The following is a 9411-nucleotide window of genomic DNA, read 5'->3' as shown; positions in this document are numbered from 1 at the left end:
CAGCCTGGATTCAAACCAGGGACTACAGTGACACAACTTGCACTGAGATGCAGTGCCTTAGACCGCTGCGCCACTCGGGGGCCCAACAGTATTGCACTTTCCATGAAGCCTACTTTTGGACAGCTAATAGCCTAACCACCAATAAAGCAACATTATGGACTAAACATTAAAATCCTGTTCAAATCAAATCAAGTTTATTTTATATAGCCCTTCGTACATCAGCTAATATCTCGAAGTGCTGTACAGAAACCCAGGCTAAAACCCCAAACAGCAAGCAATGCAGGTGTAGAAGCACGGTGGCTTCTAGGAACCAGGCTATGAGGGGTGGCCAGTCCTCTTCTGGCTGTGCCGGGTGGAGATTATAACAGAACATGGCCAAGATGTTCAAAATGTTCATAAATGACCAGCATGGTCAAATAATAATCAGGAATAAATGTCAGTTGGCTTTTCATAGCCGATCATTAAGAGTTGAAAACAGCAGGTCTGGGACAGGTAGCACGTCCGGGGGACAGGTCAGGGTTCCATAACCGCAGGCAGAACAGTTGAAACTGGAACAGCAGCAAGGCCAGGTGGACTGGGGACAGCAAGGAGTCATCATGCCCGGTAGTCCTGACGCATGGTCCTAGGGCTCAGGTCCTCCGAGAGAGAGAAAGAAAGAGAGAAGGAGAGAATTAGAGAGAGCATACTTAAATTCACACAGGACACTGGATAAGACAGGAGAAGTACTCCAGATATAACCAACTGACCCTAGCCCCCCGACACATAAACTACTGCAGCATAAATACTGGAGGCTGAGACAGGAGGGGTCAGGAGACACTGTGGCCCCATCCGATGATACCCCGGACAGGGCCAAACAGGAAGGATATAACCCCACCCACTTTGCCAAAGCACAGCCCCCGCACCACTAGAGGGATATCTTCAACCACCAACTTACAATCCTGAGACAAGGCCGAGTATAGCCCACAAAGATCTCCACCACAGCACAAACCAAGGGGGGGGCGCCTGTTGTGCGAAATTATTTTGCTGTGACAGTACAGGTCAAATTAGGATCCTACCACCATTTGAACATGCAGCACAACACATCTCCTTTGCATAGAGTTGATCAGGCTGTTGATTGCAACCTGTAGAATGTTGTCCCACTAATCTTATTGTTGTGCGAAGTTGCTGGATATTGGCGGGAACTGGAACATACTGTTGTGCACGTTGATCCAGAGCATCCCAAACATACTCAATGGGTGACATGTCTGGTGAGTATACAGGCCATCGAAGAACATTTTCAGCTTCAAGGAATTGTGTACAGATCTTTGCAACATGAGGCTGTGCATTATCATTATGAAATATGAGATTATGACGGTGGATGAATGGCACTACATTGGGCCTCAGGATCTCGTCACAGTATATCTGTGCATTGAAATTACCATTGAAAAATGCAATTGTGTTTATTGTCCACAGCTTATGCCTGCTCATACCATAACCCCACCATGGGGTGCTCTGTTCACAATGTTGACATCAACAAAGCACTCGCCCACACAACGTCATACACGTGGTCTGCGGTTGTGAGGCCGGTTGGACGCACTGCCAAGTTCGCTAAAACGTTTTTGGAAGCGGCTTATGGTAGAGAAATTGACATTCAATTCTCTGGCAACAGCTCTGATGGACATTCATGCATTCAGCATGACAATTGCATGCTCCCTCAAAACTTGAGACATCTGTGGCATTGTGTTGTGTGACAAAACTGCACATTTTAGTGGCCTTTTGTCTTCAGCACAAGGTGCACCTGTGTAATGATCATGCTGTTTAATCAGCTTCTCAATATGCCACACCCGTCAGGTGGATGGATTATCTAGGCAAAAGAGAAATTCTCACTAACAGGGATGTAAACAAATTTGTGCACAAATTTGGAGAGAAATAAGTATTTTGGTGCGTGGAACATTTCTGGGATCTTTTATTTCAGCTCATGAAACATGGTATGAAGGCAATTTGTCATCCAATTCCAAACTTATCTTGAGGCCACAGGTATGTGATGACGTAGTCAGACGCATTTCCAAAGCAACCACAGAACAGGGAATCCAAAGCTCCGATAGTGTAAAAACATACATTTATTTTCCAAACTAAAGGTAATTTCATTGGCAATATTCCATCAACGAACAAAGTCGAAGCGATCAGTTTTAAATTCCAAACAAAAGGAATAGACTAGAAGCAGCTTTCTTAGTATCGTAGCGCTAAAAAACCTGTAAGGTAGCTCCATACCTGAGGCCTTGTAGACCCATACTACAAAAAAAACAAATAGGTAAAGGGAAGGGGAACATGGGGATAAAAGGGGTGTGCCCAGGAAATTCTCCATAATGCTTTTAAATACCCATGTTAATCATAATAGAAAACCAAAAACTCCAACCATACTCCATAATTCATAACACAATATTTATAGTTGTATAAATGGAGCAAAACAATATACACTGCTCAAAAAAATAAAGGGAACACTTAAACAACACAATGTAACTCCAAGTCAATCACACTTCTATGAAATCAAACTGTCCACTTAGGAAGCAACACTGATTGACAATAAATTTCACATGCTGTTGTGCAAATGGAATAGACAAAAGGTGGAAATTATAGGCAATTAGCAAGACACCCCCAAAGGAGTGATTCTGCAGGTGGTGACCACAGACAACTTCTCAGTTCCTATGCTTCCTGGCTGATGTTTTGGTCACTTTTGAATGCTGGCGGTGCTCTCACTCTAGTGGTAGCATGCGACGGAGTCTACAACCCACACAAGTGGCTCAGGTACTGCAGTTCATCCAGGATGGCACATCAATGCGAGCTGTGGCAAAAAGGTTTGCTGTGTCTGTCAGCGTAGTGTCCAGAGCATGGAGGCGCTACCAGGAGACAGGCCAGTACATCAGGAGACGTGGAGGAGGCCGTAGGAGGGCAACAACCCAGCAGCAGGACCGCTACCTCCGCCTTTGTGCAAGGAGGTGCACTGCCAGAGCCCTGCAAAATGACCTCCAGCAGGCCACAAATGTGCATGTGTCAGCATATGGTCTCACAAGGGGTCTGAGGATCTCATCTCGGTACCTAATGGCAGTCAGGCTACCTCTGGCGAGCACATGGAGGGCTGTGCGGCCCCACAAAGAAATGCCACCCCACACCATGACTGACCCACCGCCAAACCGGTCATGCTGGAGGATGTTGCAGGCAGCAGAACGTTCTCCACGGCGTCTCCAGACTCTGTCACGTCTGTCACATGTGCTCATGTGCTCAGTGTGAACCTGCTTTCATCTGTGAAGAGCAGAGGGTGCCAGTGGCGAATTTGCCAATCTTGGTGTTCTCTGGCAAATGCCAAACGTCCTGCACGGTGCTGGGCTGTAAGCACAACCCCCACCTGTGGACGTCGGGCCCTCATACCACCCTCATGGAGTTTGTTTCTGACCGTTTGAGCAGACACATGCACATTTGTGGCCTGCTGGAGGTCATTTTGCAGGGCTCTGGCAGGGCACCTCCTTGCACAAAGGCGGAGGTAGCGGTCCTGCTGCTGGGTTGTTGCCCTCCTACGGCCTCCTCCACGTCTCCTGATGTACTGGCCTGTCTCCTGGTAGCGCCTCCATGCTCTGGACACTACGCTGACAGACACAGCAAACTTTTTTGCCACAGCTCGCATTGATGTGCCATACTGGATGAACTGCAGTACCTGAGCCACTTGTGTGGGTTGTAGACTCCGTCTCATGCTACCACTAGAGTGAGAGCACTGCCAGCATTCAAAAGTGACCAAAACATCAGCCAGGAAGCATAGGAACGGAGAAGTTGTCTGTGGTCAACACCTGCAGAATCACTCCTTTTTTGGGGGTGTCTTGCTAATTGCCTATAATTTCCACCTTTTGTCTATTCCATTTGCACAACAGCATGTGAAATGTATTGTCAATCAGTGTTGCTTCCTAATTGGACAGTTTGATTTCACAGAAGTGTGATTGACTTGGAGTTACATTGTGTTGTTTAAGTGTTCCCTTTATTTTTTTGAGCAGTGTATTTAACACAAATGAAGAAAATGGGAATTTGTCTCCAACACATGGGACAACGGCTGGCCCGCTCATTAGGTAGGCAGATTGACAAGGGCAGCATTTTCTGAGCTAAACTGACCAAGACACACCTCCAACAACAACACATAAAACCTCACATAATTCTGCCCAAAAACCATGACAATTTCTCTCAACCAGTGACATATAGGTGAGCACTGATGTCGCCCTTTGATAAGCATTGCCCACTTTGTTAAAGGCAGGGGTGAATAATATTTTGCTTGTCCATTCCCAGCGCCTTTCCAGGGTGCTGTTGGAGAGATGCACCTCTGCAGCGTTCCACCAACGTTCATTGAACAACATGATCTAACATAAATCATGTAGCAGATAGAGGATATGGTACAAAGAGTATGTGGCCTTTTCTGTATCCTACAGCCTGGATATAAAATGTACGAAGATGTAGGACACTTTTACATCATGCAGGTTTTCCGATCAAAAAGGCTAATAACCTAAATGGCACTAAATCAGTTATAATGAGCTGTCATGTTAACAACATATCCTATAACAGGACAGGTCAAAGTAAAATGGACAATATGGAATGGACAATCACAACTGTTGTCCAAAAGTTTCACCCCATTGTCATCATCAGTGGTTTGAAGTTTGTATCCATAAATTTGACCAGCTTATCATAGCAAAAAAGAAAATACTTCTACACTTCCCACTGTGTAAACACATTACAAATAGGCTCGCGAAAAATCCAGATAAAGTTAGGTAACTCTGATATTCAAAGACTAAATCGCCCAATTGATTAGTCACAGGAATCAGGACTAATAAAACCAACACAACGGCCTGTTTTACAAACGGTGGGCCTACCACATGGATGGGCATTCATAAAATTCCATTGTGGGCGACATGGTAGGCTAGACCCCAGTAAGCACGAGCCGACGTCTTTAAGACGTTTTTTTGGGGTCCTGTCCGGACGTCGTTTTTTGGTGTTTTACAAGCAGTTTACCACATACGTAGATGGGCATTCATAAAATTCAATTTCAGGCAAGACTGTAGGCTACACCTCTGTAAGCATGGACTGACTCCGAAGCCTTTTGGACGTCTTTTGGGAGCTTACACCTGCTTACACCTGTCAAATTCTCTCAGATCTCCACAAGTGCATAGGGCTTAGGGATCGATTTGGGATTGGGCCACAGTTCCCAGTCATGCATTAGAGGCTCAGTATTTCATTGTCTGACAGACAACCCCAGCAGCAGAAGAACATTTGATAATCAACCCATTTGTGTGTGTATGTGTGTGTAATGTGTGCCAGTGTGTGTGTGTGTTAGGGAGTTTTGCTTGTTATAGATACTGCACAGGCCTGTCCATCAGCGCTAGTTGCAGAGATGCAATTATTATGAGTGCGTCCTAAATGGCACCCTACTCACTATGTACTGCGTCCTAAATGGCACCCTACTCACTATGTACTGCGTCCTAAATGGCACCCTACTCCCTATGTGGTGCACTACGTTTGACCATAGGCTCTGTTCAAAAGTAGTGCACTATATAGGAAATAGGGTGCCGTTTGGGACATATCCTGTGTGTAATAGGACCGATTTCTCCCCTGCAGAGAATAGGTGCTGTTCGTCACACTTTATCAACTACTATCAGGCTAAACAAGGCCACACTCTCCTGGTGTGTGGTGTGTGTTTATGTGTGGTGTGTGTGGGACAGTGACTGTGAGATTGTAATTTCTGTCTGATGCTATGTCCTTGGTCTACTGATATTTTTATACATAACTAGATTCAGGGGCGCAACCTTGGTTTTAGAAGTTTTTTTAAAAATCCAGTCGGCTAAACACTCAAAACCGCCTACCCGGCCACTCTGTCCAAAAGCACACTGTTGCCTCGTTTTGTGTCACATTCCAATGATAAAACTGGGGGGGGCAAAAATACAATGTCCGAATATTGTGTGGGGTGGGGGGCATGTCCCCACCGTCCCCAGTGAAAGTTGCGCCCCTGACTAGATTCTAAAAAGAGAATCATGGTTATTAAGTGATCATGATGAACATTATTATTACATAGAATTAACAGGCAGCATTTTATTCAAAACCCTGTAACCATGCCTCTCCTCATAGGGTGTCTGAATAGACTGCTCAGCTTGGAATGAGACCCCAGGCATTATCTATCAAACGCCGATCAAAAACAATGACTGCCTCAGATCACACAGCAGCAGTTGAGGAGAGATTTGACTGCATCAATTCTTCTTTTTATAAGAAACATGAATTTGTTGAAAATTCCAAATTGTTTGCGTAGCCAATTTACACACAGCTCTGACACACACACTTATCCCACCAGACAGGCCACCAGCGGTCTTTTCACAGTCCCCAAATCCAGAATGAATTCAAGAAAGCGTACAGTATTATATAGAGCCATTATTGTCACGAATGTCAAAGGTAGAGAGTGAGGACCAAGGCGCAGCATGTGGAAAATAAGCCATCTTCTTTTATTTCTCTACGAAGATGAACATGAAACGAAACACTTTAACAAACTAACAAAATAACAAAACTGACGAACGTGAAGCTACGAATGAACTAGTACATACATGCAACATCGACAGACACAGCGACAATCACCCACAAACAAACAGTGAGAAACAACCTCCCTATGTATGTCTCTCAATCAGAGGAAAACGAAAACACCTGTCTCTGATTGAGAGCCATACAAGGTCAATTAACCCTTTAACCCAACATAGAAACACAACACATAGAAATGCCCATCCAGCTCACGCCCTGACCAATAAACACATACAAAATAAGAGAAAACAGGTCAGGAACGTGACATAACCCCCCCCCCCTTAAGGTGCGAACGCCGGGCGCACCAGCACAGAGTCTAGGGGAGGGTCTGGGTGGGCATCTGACCACGGTGGTGGCTCAGGCTCCGGACGCTGTCCCCACACCACCATAGTCACTCCCCGCTTCTGTATCCCCCTCCCAATGACCACCCTCCAACTAAACCCACCTAAATGAAGGGGCAGCACCGGGATAAGGGCCAGCAGCTCCGGGATAAGGGACTCTGGCATGTCCTGGCTGAGGGACTCTGGCTGGTCCTGGCTGAACGGACTCTGGCTGGTCCTGGCTGAACGGACTCTGGCTGGTCCTGGCTGAACGGACTCTGGCTGGTCCTGGCTGAACGGACTCTGGCTGGTCCTGGCTGAACGGACTCTGGCTGGTCCTGGCTGAACGGACTCTGGCTGGTCCTGGCTGAACGGACTCTGGCTGGTCCTGGCTGAACGGACTCTGGCTGGTCCTGGCTGAACGGACTCTGGCTGGTCCTGGCTGAACGGACTCTGGCTGGTCCTGGCTGAACGGACTCTGGCTGGTCCTGGCTGAACGGACTCTGGCTGGTCCTGGCTGAACGGACTCTGGCTGGTCCTGGCTGAACGGACTCTGGCTGGTCCTGGCTGAACGGGCTCTGGCTGGTCCTGGCTGAACGGGCTCTGGCTGGTCCTGGCTGAACGGGCTCTGGCTGGTCCTGGCTGAACGGCTCTGGCTGGTCCTGGCTGAACGGGCTCTGGCTGGTCCTGGCTGAACGGCTCTGGCTGGTCCTGGCTGGACGGCTCTGGCAGGTCCTGGCTGGACGGCTCTGGCAGGTCCTGGCTGGACGGCTCTGGCTGGACGGCTCTGGCTGGACGGGCAGCTCTGTAGGGAGGAGACGGAGAGACAGCCTGGTGCGTGGTAAAGGCACTGGCTGCGCTGGAGAGGAGGAAAGCTCTGACAGCGCTGGACAGGTGGGAGCAGCTGGAGAGAGAACCCGGAGAGACAGCCTGGTACGGGGGGCTGCCACCGGAGGACTGGTACATGGAGGTGGCACCGGGTATACCGGACCGTGAAGGAGGACACGTGCTCTTGAGCACCGAGCCTGCCCAACCTTACCAGGTTGAATGGTGCCCGTAGCCCTGCCAGTGCGGCGAGGTGGAATAGCCCGCACTGGGCTATACTGGCGAACCGGGGACACCATTCGTAAGGCTGGTGCCATGTATGCCGGCCCGAGGAGACGCACTGGTGGCCAGATGCGTTGGGCCGGCTTCATGACATCCGGCTCGATGCCCAACTTAGCCCTACCAGTGCGGCGAGGTGGAATAGCCCGCACTGGGCTAAGCACGCGTACTGGGGACACCGTGCGCTTTACCGCATAACACGGTGTCTGACCAGTACGACACTCTCTCACTCCACGGTAAGCACGGGGAGTTGGCTCAGGTATCCTACCCGGCTTTGCCACACTCCTCGTGTTCCCCCCCCCAATAAATTTTTGGGTCTGACTCTTGGGCTCCCAACCGCGTCGCCGCGCCTCCTCCTCATACCAGCGCCTCTCTGCCTTCGCTGCTTCGAACTCCGCCTTGGGACGGCGATATTCCCCTGGCTGAACCCAGGGTCCTTTACCGTCCAGGATCTCCTCCCAAGTCCAGGAGTCGTGGGTTTTCTCCCACTGCTGTCGCTGCCCTTTTCCCTGCTGCTTGATCCTAGTTTGGTGGGTGATTCTGTCACGAATGTCAAAGGTAGAGAGTGAGGACCAAGGCGCAGCATGTGGAAAATAAGCCATCTTCTTTTATTTCTCTACGAAGATGAACATGAAACGAAACACTTTAACAAACTAACAAAATAACAAAACTGACGAACGTGAAGCTACGAATGAACTAGTGCATACATGCAACATAGAACATCGACCTAGACACAGCGACAATCACCCACAAACAAACAGTGAGAAACAACCTCCCTATGTATGTCTCTCAATCAGAGGAAAACGAAAACACCTGTCTCCGATTGAGAGCCATACAAGGTCAATTAACCCTTTAACCCAACATAGAAACACAACACATAGAAATGCCCACCCAGCTCACGCCCTGACCAATAAACACATACAAAACAAGAGAAAACAGGTCAGGAACATGACAATTATTGCATGGAACTCCCTTCCATCTCATGAACACAAAACCTGGTTTCAGATAAAGCAACACCTCATGACACAATGCCTCTCCCCTATTTGACCTAGATAGTTTGTGTGTATGTATTGATATGTAGGCTACATGTGCCATTTTTAAATTGATGTAGTTCTTTCCATGTGCTGTTATTGTCTATTAATGTTCTGTATTATGTCATGTTATGTCATGAACCCCAGGAAGAGTAGCTGCTGCTTTCACAAATCTCTCTTTGTGGACATATTGATTGTTCTGGTCTGGAGCTGCTTCTGTCAGTTATATTTCCAGAATGCAGCAGTAGCCAGCCTGGTCCCAGATCTGTTTGTCCTGTCTTGCCAACTAGGCAAGACTTGGCAAGACAGCACAAAGAGAATGAAGACCAGGCTAGAAGTAGCCTGAGTCTCGTCCCAATTACAGAGAAGTGCCCTGAACGTATACT

Source organism: Salvelinus fontinalis, chromosome 36 (genome assembly GCF_029448725.1).
Source record: "Salvelinus fontinalis isolate EN_2023a chromosome 36, ASM2944872v1, whole genome shotgun sequence".
Lineage (NCBI taxonomy): Eukaryota > Metazoa > Chordata > Actinopteri > Salmoniformes > Salmonidae > Salvelinus > Salvelinus fontinalis.
Note: the sequence above shows the minus strand (reverse complement) of the source record.